The sequence below is a fragment of the Ranitomeya imitator genome, chromosome 2 (genome assembly GCF_032444005.1).
Source record: "Ranitomeya imitator isolate aRanImi1 chromosome 2, aRanImi1.pri, whole genome shotgun sequence".
In the NCBI taxonomy this organism is placed as follows: Eukaryota; Metazoa; Chordata; class Amphibia; order Anura; family Dendrobatidae; genus Ranitomeya; species Ranitomeya imitator.
This window is the reverse complement of record NC_091283.1, coordinates 544,500,776-544,511,041: the sequence shown is the minus strand read 5'-3', so window position 1 is coordinate 544,511,041 and position 10,266 is coordinate 544,500,776.

The following is a 10,266-nucleotide window of genomic DNA, read 5'->3' as shown; positions in this document are numbered from 1 at the left end:
CCTCTCCCATCCTTGTATGTGTGGCTCCGTTCCCCCCTCCTCCCTCCCATCCTTGTATGCGTGGCTCCGTTCCCCCCTCCTCCCATCCTTGTATGTGTCGCTCCGTTCCCCCCTCCTCCCATCCTTGTATGCGTGGCTCCCGTTCCCCCCTCCTCCCATCCTTGTATGTGTGGCTCCGTTCCCCCCTCCTCCCATCCTTGTATGCGTCGCTCCGTTCCCCCCTCCTCCCATCCTTGTATGTGTGGCTCCGTTCCCCCCTCCTCCCATCCTTGTATGTGTGGCTCCGTTCCCCCCTCCTCCCATCCTTGTATGTGTGGCTCCGTTCCCCCCTCCTCCCATCCTTGTATGTGTGGCTCCGTTCCCCCCTCCTCCCATCCTTGTATGCGTGGCTCCGTTCCCCCCTCCTCCCATCCTTGTATGTCGTGGCTCCGTTCCCCCCCTCCTCCCATCCTTGTATGTGTGGCTCCGTTCCCCCCCTCCTCCCATCCTTGTATGCGTGGCTCCGTTCCCCCCTCCTCCCATCCTTGTATGTGTGGCTCCGTTCCCCCCTCCTCCCATCCTTGTATGTGTGGCTCCGTTCCCCCCTCCTCCATCCTTGTATGCTGTGGCTCCGTTCCCCCCCTCCTCCCATCCTTGTATGTGTGGCTCCGTTCCCCCCTCCTCCCATCCTTGTATGCGTGGCTCCGTTCCCCCCCTCCTCCCATCCTTGTATGTGTGGCTCCGTTCCCCCCTCCTCCCATCCTTGTATGCGTGGCTCCGTTCCCCCCCTCCTCCCATCCTTGTATGCGTGGCTCCGTTCCCCCCCTCCTCCCATCCTTGTATGTGTGGCTCCGTTCCCCCCTCCTCCTCCCATCCTTGTATGCGTGGCTCCGTTCCCCCCCCTCCTCCCATCCTTGTATGTGTGGCTCCGTTCCCCCCTCCTCCCATCCTTGTATGCGTCGCTCCGTTCCCCCCTCCTCCCATCCTTGTATGTGTGGCTCCGTTCCCCCCCTCCTCCCATCCTTGTATGTGTGGCTCCGTTCCCCCCCTCCTCCCATCCTTGTATGTGTGGCTCCGTTCCCCCCCTCCTCCTATCCTTGTATGTGTGGCTCCGTTCCCCCCTCCTCCCATCCTTGTATGTGTGGCTCCGTTCCCCCCTCCTCCCATCCTTGTATGTGTGGCTCCGTTCCCCCCCTCCTCCCATCCTTGTATGTGTGGCTCCGTTCCCCCCTCCTCCTATCCTTGTATGCGTGGCTCCGTTCCCCCCTCCTCCTATCCTTGTATGCGTGGCTCCGTTCCCCCCTCCTCCCATCCTTGTATGCGTGGCTCCGTTCCCCCCTCCTCCCATCCTTGTATGTGTGGCTCCGTTCCCCCCCTCCTCCCATCCTTGTATGCGTGGCTCCGTTCCCCCCTCCTCCTATCCTTGTATGCGTGGCTCCGTTCCCCCCTCCTCCCATCCTTGTATGCGTGGCTCCGTTTCCCCCCTCCTCCCATCCTTGTATGTGTGGCTCCGTTCCCCCCTCCTCCCATCCTTGTATGTGTGGCTCCGTTCCCCCCTCCTCCTATCCTTGTATGCGTGGCTCCGTTCCCCCCTCCTCCCATCCTTGTATGCGTGGCTCCGTTTCCCCCCTCCTCCCATCCTTGTATGTGTGGCTCCGTTCCCCCCCTCCTCCCATCCTTGTATGTGTGGCTCCGTTCCCCCCTCCTCCCATCCTTGTATGTGTGGCTCCGTTCCCCCCCTCCTCCCATCCTTGTATGTGTGGCTCCGTTCCCCCCTCCTCCTATCCTTGTATGCGTGGCTCCGTTCCCCCCTCCTCCCCATCCTTGTATGTGTCGCTCCGTTCCCCCCTCCTCCCATCCTTGTATGCGTGGCTCCGTTCCCCCCTCCTCCCATCCTTGTATGTGTGGCTCCGTTCCCCCCTCCTCCCATCCTTATATGCGTCGCTCCGTTCCCCCCCTCCTCCCATCCTTGTATGTGTGGCTCCGTTCCCCCCTCCTCCCATCCTTGTATGTGTGGCTCCGTTCCCCCCTCCTCCCATCCTTGTATGTGTGGCTCCGTTCCCCCCCTCCTCCCATCCTTGTATGTGTGGCTCCGTTCCCCCCTCCTCCCATCCTTGTATGCGTGGCTCCGTTCCCCCCCTCCTCCCATCCTTGTATGTGTCGCTCCGTTCCCCCCTCCTCCCATCCTTGTATGCGTCGCTCCGTTCCCCCCTCCTCCCATCCTTGTATGTGTGGCTCCGTTCCCCCCTCCTCCCATCCTTGTATGTGTGGCTCCGTTCCCCCCCCTCCTCCCATCCTTGTATGCGTCGCTCCGTTCCCCCCCTCCTCCCATCCTTGTATGTGTGGCTCCGTTCCCCCCTCCTCCCATCCTTGTATGCGTGGCTCCGTTCCCCCCCCTCCTCCCATCCTTGTATGTGTGGCTCCGTTCCCCCCTCCTCCCATCCTTGTATGTGTGGCTCCGTTCCCCCCTCCTCCCATCCTTGTATGTGTGGCTCCGTTCCCCCCCTCCTCCCATCCTTGTATGTGTCGCTCCGTTCCCCCCTCCTCCCATCCTTGTATGCGTCGCTCCGTTCCCCCCTCCTCCCATCCTTGTATGTGTGGCTCCGTTCCCCCCTCCTCCCATCCTTGTATGCGTGGCTCCGTTCCCCCCCTCCTCCCATCCTTGTATGCGTGGCTCCGTTCCCCCCTCCTCCCATCCTTGTATGTGTCGCTCCGTTCCCCCCTCCTCCCATCCTTGTATGCGTGGCTCCGTTCCCCCCTCCTCCCATCCTTGTATGTGTGGCTCCGTTCCCCCCTCCTCCCATGCCTTATATGCGTCGCTCCGTTCCCCCCTCCTCCCATCCTTGTATGTGTGGCTCCGTTCCCCCCTCCTCCCATCCTTGTATGTGTGGCTCCGTTCCCCCCTCCTCCCATCCTTGTATGTGTGGCTCCGTTCCCCCCTCCTCCCATCCTTGTATGTGTGGCTCCGTTCCCCCCCTCCTCCCATCCTTGTATGTGTGGCTCCGTTCCCCCCCTCCTCCCATCCTTGTATGTGTGGCTCCGTTCCCCCCCTCCTCCCATCCTTGTATGTGTGGCTCCGTTCCCCCCTCCTCCCATCCTTGTATGCGTGGCTCCGTTCCCCCCTCCTCCCCATCCTTGTATGCGTGGCTCCGTTCCCCCCTCCTCCCATCCTTGTATGTGTCGCTCCGTTCCCCCCCTCCTCCCATCCTTGTATGCGTCGCTCCGTTCCCCCCCTCCTCCCATCCTTGTATGTGTGGCTCCGTTCCCCCCTCCTCCCATCCTTGTATGTGTGGCTCCGTTCCCCCCTCCTCCCATCCTTGTATGCGTGGCTCCGTTCCCCCTCCTCCCATCCTTGTATGTGTCGCTCCGTTCCCCCTCCTCCCATCCTTGTATGCGTGGCTCCGTTCCCCCCTCCTCCCATCCTTGTATGTGTGGCTCCGTTCCCCCCTCCTCCCATCCTTATATATGCGTCGCTCCGTTCCCCCCTCCTCCCATCCTTGTATGTGTGGCTCCGTTCCCCCCTCCTCCCATCCTTGTATGTGTGGCTCCGTTCCCCCCTCCTCCCATCCTTGTATGTGTGGCTCCGTTCCCCCCTCCTCCCATCCTTGTATGTGTGGCTCCGTTCCCCCTCCTCCCATCCTTGTATGCGTGGCTCCGTTCCCCCCTCCTCCCATCCTTGTATGTGTGGCTCCGTTCCCCCCTCCTCCCATCCTTGTATGTGTGGCTCCGTTCCCCCCCTCCTCCCATCCTTGTATGCGTGGCTCCGTTCCCCCCCCTCCTCCCATCCTTGTATGTGTGGCTCCGTTCCCCCCTCCTCCCATCCTTGTATGTGTGGCTCCGTTCCCCCCTCCTCCCATCCTTGTATGCGTGGCTCCGTTCCCCCCCTCCTCCCATCCTTGTATGTGTGGCTCCGTTCCCCCCTCCTCCCATCCTTGTATGCGTGGCTCCGTTCCCCCCCTCCTCCCATCCTTGTATGTGTGGCTCCGTTCCCCCCTCCTCCCATCCTTGTATGCGTGGCTCCGTTCCCCCCCTCCTCCCATCCTTGTATGCGTGGCTCCGTTCCCCCCTCCTCCCATCCTTGTATGTGTGGCTCCGTTCCCCCCTCCTCCCATCCTTGTATGCGTGGCTCCGTTCCCCCCCTCCTCCCATCCTTGTATGTGTGGCTCCGTTCCCCCCTCCTCCCATCCTTGTATGCGTCGCTCCGTTCCCCCCTCCTCCCATCCTTGTATGTGTGGCTCCGTTCCCCCCTCCTCCCATCCTTGTATGTGTGGCTCCGTTCCCCCCTCCTCCCATCCTTGTATGTGTGGCTCCGTTCCCCCCCTCCTCCTATCCTTGTATGTGTGGCTCCGTTCCCCCCCTCCTCCCATCCTTGTATGTGTGGCTCCGTTCCCCCCTCCTCCCATCCTTGTATGTGTGGCTCCGTTTCCCCCTCCTCCCATCCTTGTATGTGTGGCTCCGTTCCCCCCTCCTCCCATCCTTGTATGTGTGGCTCCGTTCCCCCTCCTCCTATCCTTGTATGTGTGGCTCCGTTCCCCCCTCCTCCCATCCTTGTATGTGTGGCTCCGTTCCCCCCTCCTCCCATCCTTGTATGCGTGGCTCTGTTCCCCCCCTCCTCCCATCCTTGTATGTGTGGCTCCGTTCCCCCCTCCTCCCATCCTTGTATGTGTGGCTCCGTTCCCCCCCTCCTCCCTATCCTTGTATGTGTGGCTCCGTTCCCCCCTCCTCCCATCCTTGTATGCGTGGCTCTGTTCCCCCCTCCTCCATCCTTGTATGTGTGGCTCCGTTCCCCCCCTCCTCCCATCCTTGTATGTGTGGCTCCGTTCCCCCCTCCTCCCATCCTTGTATGTGTGGCTCCGTTTCCCCTCCTCCTATCCTTGTATGTGTGGCTCCGTTCCCCCCTCCTCCCATCCTTGTATGTGTGGCTCCGTTCCCCCCTCCTCCCATCCTTGTATGTGTGGCTCCGTTCCCCCCTCCTCCCATCCTTGTATGTGTGGCTCCGTTCCCCCCCTCCTCCCATCCTTGTATGTGTGGCTCCGTTCCCCCCTCCTCCCATCCTTGTATGTGTGGCTCCGTTCCCCCCCTCCCTCCCATCCTTGTATGTGTGGCTCCGTTCCCCCCTCCTCCCATCCTTGTATGTGTGGCTCCGTTCCCCCCTCCTCCCATCCTTGTATGTGTGGCTCCGTTCCCCCCCTCCTCCCATCCTTGTATGTGTGGCTCCGTTCCCCCCTCCTCCCATCCTTGTATGCGTGGCTCCGTTCCCCCCCTCCTCCCATCCTTGTATGCGTCGCTCCGTTCCCCCCCTCCTCCCATCCTTGTATGTGTGGCTCCGTTCCCCCCTCCTCCCATCCTTGTATGTGTGGCTCCGTTCCCCCACCTCCTCCCATCCTTGTATGTGTGGCTCCGTTCCCCCCTCCTCCTCCATCCTTGTATGTGTGGCTCCGTTCCCCCCTCCTCCCATCCTTGTATGCGTGGCTCCGTTCCCCCCTCCTCCCATCCTTGTATGCGTGGCTCCGTTCCCCCCTCCTCCCATCCTTGTATGTGTCGCTCCGTTCCCCCCTCCTCCCATCCTTGTATGCGTCGCTCCGTTCCCCCCTCCTCCCATCCTTGTATGTGTGGCTCCGTTCCCCCCTCCTCCCATCCTTGTATGTATGGCTCCGTTCCCCCCCTCCTCCCATCCTTGTATGCGTGGCTCCGTTCCCCCCTCCTCCCATCCTTGTATGTGTCGCTCCGTTCCCCCCTCCTCCCATCCTTGTATGCGTGGCTCCGTTCCCCCCTCCTCCCATCCTTGTATGTGTGGCTCCGTTCCCCCCTCCTCCCATCCTTATATGCGTCGCTCCGTTCCCCCCTCCTCCCATCCTTGTATGTGTGGCTCCGTTCCCCCCTCCTCCCATCCTTGTATGTGTGGCTCCGTTCCCCCCTCCTCCCATCCTTGTATGTGTGGCTCCGTTCCCCCCTCCTCCCATCCTTGTATGTGTGGCTCCGTTCCCCCCTCCTCCCATCCTTGTATGCGTGGCTCCGTTCCCCCCTCCTCCCATCCTTGTATGTGTGGCTCCGTTCCCCCCTCCTCCCATCCTTGTATGTGTGGCTCCGTTCCCCCCCTCCTCCCATCCTTGTATGCGTGGCTCCGTTCCCCCCCTCCTCCCATCCTTGTATGTGTGGCTCCGTTCCCCCCCTCCTCCCATCCTTGTATGTGTGGCTCCGTTCCCCCCTCCTCCCATCCTTGTATGCGTGGCTCCGTTCCCCCCCTCCTCCCATCCTTGTATGTGTGGCTCCGTTCCCCCCTCCTCCCATCCTTGTATGCGTGGCTCCGTTCCCCCCCTCCTCCCATCCTTGTATGTGTGGCTCCGTTCCCCCCTCCTCCCATCCTTGTATGCGTGGCTCCGTTCCCCCCCTCCTCCCATCCTTGTATGCGTGGCTCCGTTCCCCCCTCCTCCCATCCTTGTATGTGTGGCTCCGTTCCCCCCCTCCTCCCATCCTTGTATGCGTGGCTCCGTTCCCCCCCTCCTCCCATCCTTGTATGTGTGGCTCCGTTCCCCCCTCCTCCCATCCTTGTATGCGTCGCTCCGTTCCCCCCTCCTCCCATCCTTGTATGTGTGGCTCCGTTCCCCCCCTCCTCCCATCCTTGTATGTGTGGCTCCGTTCCCCCCCTCCTCCCATCCTTGTATGTGTGGCTCCGTTCCCCCCCTCCTCCTATCCTTGTATGTGTGGCTCCGTTCCCCCCTCCTCCCATCCTTGTATGTGTGGCTCCGTTCCCCCCTCCTCCCATCCTTGTATGTGTGGCTCCGTTCCCCCCTCCTCCCATCCTTGTATGTGTGGCTCCGTTCCCCGCTCCTCCCATCCTTGTATGTGTGGCTCCGTTCCCCCCTCCTCCTATCCTTGTATGTGTGGCTCCGTTCCCCCCTCCTCCCATCCTTGTATGTGTGGCTCCGTTCCCCCCTCCTCCCATCCTTGTATGCGTGGCTCTGTTCCCCCCTCCTCCCATCCTTGTATGTGTGGCTCCGTTCCCCCCTCCTCCCATCCTTGTATGTGTGGCTCCGTTCCCCCCCCTCCTCCTATCCTTGTATGTGTGGCTCCGTTCCCCCCTCCTCCCATCCTTGTATGCGTGGCTCTGTTCCCCCCCTCCTCCCATCCTTGTATGTGTGGCTCCGTTCCCCCCTCCTCCCATCCTTGTATGTGTGGCTCCGTTCCCCCTCCTCCCATCCTTGTATGTGTGGCTCCGTTCCCCCTCCTCCTATCCTTGTATGTGTGGCTCCGTTCCCCCCTCCTCCCATCCTTGTATGTGTGGCTCCGTTCCCCCCTCCTCCCATCCTTGTATGTGTGGCTCCGTTCCCCCCCTCCTCCCATCCTTGTATGTGTGGCTCCGTTCCCCCCCTCCTCCCATCCTTGTATGTGTGGCTCCGTTCCCCCCTCCTCCCATCCTTGTATGTGTGGCTCCGTTCCCCCCTCCTCCCATCCTTGTATGTGTGGCTCCGTTCCCCCCTCCTCCCATCCTTGTATGTGTGGCTCCGTTCCCCCCCTCCTCCCATCCTTGTATGTGTGGCTCCGTTCCCCCCCTCCTCCCATCCTTGTATGTGTGGCTCCGTTCCCCCCTCCTCCCATCCTTGTATGCGTGGCTCCGTTCCCCCCTCCTCCCATCCTTGTATGCGTCGCTCCGTTCCCCCCCTCCTCCCATCCTTGTATGTGTGGCTCCGTTCCCCCCTCCTCCCATCCTTGTATGTGTGGCTCCGTTCCCCCACCTCCTCCCATCCTTGTATGTGTGGCTCCGTTCCCCCCCTCCTCCCATCCTTGTATGTGTGGCTCCGTTCCCCCCTCCTCCCATCCTTGTATGTGTGGCTCCGTTCCCCCCTCCTCCCATCCTTGTATGTGTGGCTCCGTTCCCCCCTCCTCCCATCCTTGTATGCGTCGCTCCGTTCCCCCCTCCTCCCATCCTTGTATGTGTGGCTCCGTTCCCCCCTCCTCCCATCCTTGTATGTGTGGCTCCGTTCCCCCACCTCCTCCCATCCTTGTATGTGTGGCTCCGTTCCCCCCTCCTCCCATCCTTGTATGTGTGGCTCCGTTCCCCCCCTCCTCCCATCCTTGTATGTGTGGCTCCGTTCCCCCCTCCTCCCATCCTTGTATGCGTCGCTCCGTTCCCCCCCTCCTCCCATCCTTGTATGTGTGGCTCCGTTCCCCCCCTCCTCCCATCCTTGTATGTGTGGCTCCGTTCCCCCCTCCTCCCATCCTTGTATGTGTGGCTCCGTTCCCCCCCTCCTCCCATCCTTGTATGTGTGGCTCCGTTCCCCCCCTCCTCCCATCCTTGTATGTGTGGCTCCGTTCCCCCCTCCTCCCATCCTTGTATGCTGTGGCTCCGTTCCCCCCTCCTCCCATCCTTGTATGCGTCGGCTCCGTTCCCCCCCTCCTCCCATCCTTGTATGTGTGGCTCCGTTCCCCCCTCCTCCCATCCTTGTATGCGTGGCTCCGTTCCCCCCTCCTCCCATCCTTGTATGTGTGGCTCCGTTCCCCCCTCCTCCCATCCTTGTATGTGTGGCTCCGTTCCCCCCCTCCTCCCATCCTTGTATGTGTGGCTCCGTTCCCCCCTCCTCCCATCCTTGTATGTGTGCTCCGTTCCCCCCTCCTCCCATCCTTGTATGTGTGGCTCCGTTCCCCCCTCCTCCCATCCTTGTATGCGTCGCTCCGTTCCCCCCCTCCTCCCATCCTTGTATGTGTGGCTCCGTTCCCCCCTCCTCCCATCCTTGTATGTGTGGCTCCGTTCCCCCCCTCCTCCCATCCTTGTATGTGTGGCTCCGTTCCCCCCTCCTCCCATCCTTGTATGTGTGGCTCCGTTCCCCCCTCCTCCCATCCTTGTATGTGTGGCTCCGTTCCCCCTCCTCCCATCCTTGTATGCGTCGCTCCGTTCCCCCCCTCCTCCCATCCTTGTATGTGTGGCTCCGTTCCCCCCTCCTCCCATCCTTGTATGTGTGGCTCCGTTCCCCCCTCCTCCCATCCTTGTATGTGTGGCTCCGTTCCCCCCTCCTCCCATCCTTGTATGTGTGGCTCCGTTCCCCCCTCCTCCCATCCTTGTATGTGTTGCTCCGTTCCCCCCCTCCTCCCATCCTTGTATGTGTGGCTCCGTTCCCCCCCTCCTCCCATCCTTGTATGTGTGGCTCCGTTCCCCCCTCCTCCCATCCTTGTATGCGTGGCTCCGTTCCCCCCCTCCTCCCATCCTTGTATGCGTGGCTCCGTTCCCCCCTCCTCCCATCCTTGTATGTGTGGCTCCGTTCCCCCCTCCTCCCATCCTTGTATGCGTGGCTCCGTTCCCCCCTCCTCCCATCCTTGTATGCGTGGCTCCGTTCCCCCCTCCTCCCATCTTGTATGTGTCGCTCCGTTCCCCCCTCCTCCCATCCTTGTATGCGTCGCTCCGTTCCCCCCTCCTCCCATCCTTGTATGTGTGGCTCCGTTCCCCCCCTCCTCCCATCCTTGTATGTGTGGCTCCGTTCCCCCCTCCTCCCATCCTTGTATGTGTGGCTCCGTTCCCCCCTCCTCCCATCCTTGTATGCGTGGCTCCGTTCCCCCCCTCCTCCTATCCTTGTATGCGTGGCTCCGTTCCCCCCTCCTCCCATCCTTGTATGCGTGGCTCCGTTCCCCCCTCCTCCCATCCTTGTATGTGTGGCTCCGTTCCCCCCTCCTCCCATCCTTGTATGTGTGGCTCCGTTCCCCCCTCCTCCTATCCTTGTATGCGTGGCTCCGTTCCCCCCTCCTCCATCCTTGTATGCGTGGCTCCGTTCCCCCCTCCTCCCATCCTTGTATGTGTGGCTCCGTTCCCCCCTCCTCCCATCCTTGTATGCGTGGCTCCGTTCCCCCCTCCTCCCATCCTTGTATGTGTGGCTCCGTTCCCCCCTCCTCCCATCCTTGTATGCGTCGCTCCGTTCCCCCCTCCTCCCATCCTTGTATGTGTGGCTCCGTTCCCCCCTCCTCCCATCCTTGTATGTGTGGCTCCGTTCCCCCCCTCCTCCCATCCTTGTATGTGTGGCTCCGTTCCCCCCCTCCTCCCATCCTTGTATGTGTGGCTCCGTTCCCCCCTCCTCCCATCCTTGTATGTGTGGCTCCGTTCCCCCCCTCCTCCCATCCTTGTATGCGTGGCTCCGTTCCCCCCTCCTCCCATCCTTGTATGTGTGGCTCCGTTCCCCCCTCCTCCCATCCTTGTATGTGTGGCTCCGTTCCCCCCTCCTCCCATCCTTGTATGCGTGGCTCCGTTCCCCCCTCCTCCCATCCTTGTATGTGTGGCTCCGTTCCCCCCTCCTCCCATCC